Raw genomic sequence first — 3224 nt, 5'->3', positions numbered from 1 at the left:
CCTTTTTTTCTTTTAAACGCTCTGTAATCATGATTCTGCTCTTTATCTGTGTTGGGTTTGGCCGGTGACGTGGGCTGTGAAAGAATTCACAACTGAAAGGAGAGATGCTGAGAGGAAGTTTATTTTCCTTCCCAAGAAAGGAAAGGGCCAAGCATAGCTAGTCACCTCAGGACAGGAAACAAAAAACGACTTCCACTTGTAAGAATAATGGCTACTGTTACTAGGTGAAAGGAAAGAAGGAGGGTTTGGCCTAAAATTGAACAAATACCAGAGGATGTCTTAAAAAGGATGTTTGCTTTCCAGGAGACAGTCCGACAGATGTTCTAGGGAGGTGTCTTATCAGTATTTTTTTCAAGTCTGTAAAACATGCTTAGAGTAAAAGTTATAAAGAGTTCAGAAGAGGCTTGCTTGAAGGGGTGGGGGAAAGGGAAATTTTACTAACTAGAGCAGCGGTTCTCAACCTGTGGGTCGCCAACCTGTGGGTCGCGACCCCTTTGGGGGTCGAACGACCCTTTCACAGGGGTCGCCTAAGACCATCAGAAAACACATATATAATTACATATTGTTTTTGTGATTAATCACTATGCTTTAATTATGTTCAATTTGTAACAATGAAAATACATCCTGCATATCAGATATTTACATTACAATTCATAATAGTAGCAAAATTACAGTTATGAAGTAGCAACGAAAATAATTTTATGGTTGGGAGTCACCACAACATGAGGAACTGTATTAAAGGGTCGCGGCATTAGGAAGGTTGAGAACCACTGAACTAGAGATTCCTTGGTGCAAATTATCCCTAAATTGTGAGAAGAACAGGGAGGAGGGGGATACAAGAATGTAGCCTTGAGAGTAGCTTATCTTGTCCTGCCGAACGGTTTGAATCAGAGGAGCCAACAATCTTGTGGTTTTATTACCAGGTGCTTCTCATAAATTATAAAAGGCCACAGAAAAAAAAAGAAAAGCCTTTTTCCTGTCCTTACAATTTGTTTGTTTTTTAGGATTTATAGAATGCCTATAGCACTGCAGACACTACCACCAATTCCTTCTCATTAACCATTTACTACACCCACGTGGAGTAGACATTATTCTCACTTTATAAAGGAGGCAGTTGGGGTTTAGCAAGGTTAAGTGACACATCTTGTAAGGGTTGAACTGTGATTTGGAATGTTTCCCAGTTTTCATTTTTCTAAGCCCTCATGCATATCTTTCTCAAGGAGTAGGAAGAGTAACAATCAGCATATTTTTTAGAAAGCAACTGTCTAAACTCTTCCCGCATTGGAAGTGACAGTGGTCAGTGACGTGGGCAGGCTCCTAGGTCTGTCCGCATGGTCCCTGGGCATCATCCACGGAGTGGTTGTTCTTCCCAGTTATCCTGGGGAGGCGTGAGGGAAGGGGCTGCTCCTGGGGATCCGGGAATCCAGAAGGGCGGGTGCGGGGTACCCCAGGGGGTCCGGGAAGCTAAGACCGGTGCCTTGAACCCAAGAAGGAAGCACTCCAACATCCAAAAGTAAGGATTTATTTAGGAATTAACTCTGGTTCTAATATTCATAACTGTGTTCCCTGGTTAAACCCTCAAAATTTGTTTTTGCTTTTATTTTTAGATGAGAAAATTGATGCACAAGAGTTACTTAACTTGCCAGGGATCACAGCAGTAGAGGCTGGAGCTCTGCAGATCCTGCTCTCAACCCCTCCATTTGTCAGATAAATGCGTCGAGGTCTGGGATCGTGAGATGAGCGTGTTCAACTTCCTGAATATAAACTTACCAGCCTACTCACCCAGTGTTAATTTTTCTGTTTGTTTTTTTAAAAATCCTTACCCAAGGATATGTTTTTACTGATTTTGAGAGAGAGAGAGAGAGAGAGAGAGAGAGAGAGAGGAAGGGGGAGAGAAACATTGGTTGGTTGCTTCCTGTATGCCCCCAGGGGGAACCCAACCCACCACCTGGTGTGCGCCCTGACTAGGACTCCACCGGCAATCCTGGGTCCCAGGCAGGACCCTCCAACCACTGACCCGCCAGGCCAGGGCGAATGTTCCTGTTTCTTGGATGCAGTGGGTGGTTTTGCAATTGACAGTGAATACGGGCCTGTTTCACCTAAGAATTCCCCATGCTCGGATTCTTTGTGTAGAATTAATCTAACGTGTTTCAGCGTCCGGACTTCTTGCAAAACTGCACGCGGTGCAACCCAGCCCCAAAGGTAACGCGCTTCTGCGGGCCCCGTGCTGGGCCGGCAGCGCCCCTGCACAGGAGGCCGGGACAGGCAGCGGTGCACAGTTACAAACCTGCCACGGTGACCTCGGTGACCTCGGGGCCCCCAGCCCGGGGGCGGGGTGGGGGGTGAGGAGGCCACAGGCGCGGAGCCTACCCTGGCGCCCGCTCACTGCCTCAGTTTACCTCCTCTCTATGCTGGCGGGTCCGGCTCCTTTCCTGCCTGTGTGAGCAAAAGTAACGGGTCTCCTCCCGCGCTGGGGCTAAACCCACACGACAGGCCAGTGGGCGCGGCAGGGGGGGGGGCACCCGGCGGACGGGGGGCAGCAGGCGGAGGGGAGCATCCACGTCGAGGGCCCTCGTCTTTTTTTTTTTTTTTTTAACATTTTATTGATTTTTTACAGAGAGGAAGGGAGAGGGATAGAGAGTTAGAAACATCCATGAGAGAAACATCGATCAGCTGCCTCCTGCACACCTCCCACTGGGGATGTGCCCGCAACCAAGGTACATGCCCTTGACCAGAATCGAACCTGCGACCCTTCAGTCCGCAGGGCGGCGCCCCATCCACTGAGCCACACCGGTCAGGGCACGGGACCTCCTCTTTTGACACCGCAGCGGCGGCCAGTCCCGCTCGGGCCTTGGGGCAGGAGGCGAGGCGCGGGGCGTGGCGTGGCCGCTGGGGGCGTGTCGGGGGCGTGGCCTTGGGCGGGGCGGGGGCGGGGCCGCGTGTGACGGGCGCGTCGCTCGGAGGGGAGTGACGCAGGCCCCGCCCCGCTCGCGGCGCTGACGTGTCTACGGCGCTTCCTCCTCCGCGTGGCCGCGTGGGCGCCTGCGGGGCGGGCTGGCGGCGGCTCCCCGCCCGGCCCTCCCGGCCCCCGCCCCCGCCCCCGCCCGGCGGGTATAAGTGCGAAGCGGCCGCCGCCGAGCCAGCCCAGGACGCCGTCGCGCCGAGGTCGGTCGCCGAGAGGCCCCGCCGCCGGGAGGGACGAGGGGGCCGGCGCGGGCGGGGCG

The 3224-nt window shown here is 52.8% G+C and overlaps 1 protein-coding gene across 1 annotated transcript in view; it reads left to right on the top strand.

The window, feature by feature from the left end:
• Nucleotides 1-3080: 3080 nt before the first annotated feature.
• UAP1 (UDP-N-acetylglucosamine pyrophosphorylase 1) overlaps nucleotides 3081-3224 on the top strand; it is a 33319-nt gene continuing 33175 nt past the window's right edge. Inside the window, exon 1 of the mRNA XM_006103779.3 lies at nucleotides 3081-3165. The gene's annotated coding sequence lies outside the window, so the exon portion shown is untranslated. The remainder of the gene's footprint in view (nucleotides 3166-3224) is intronic.

The sequence above is a fragment of the Myotis lucifugus genome, unplaced genomic scaffold (assembly GCF_000147115.1).
Source record: "Myotis lucifugus unplaced genomic scaffold, Myoluc2.0 scaffold_507, whole genome shotgun sequence".
Taxonomy (NCBI): Eukaryota; Metazoa; Chordata; class Mammalia; order Chiroptera; family Vespertilionidae; genus Myotis; species Myotis lucifugus.
Note: the sequence above shows the minus strand (reverse complement) of the source record. Positions and strands in the feature narration are given on the sequence as shown.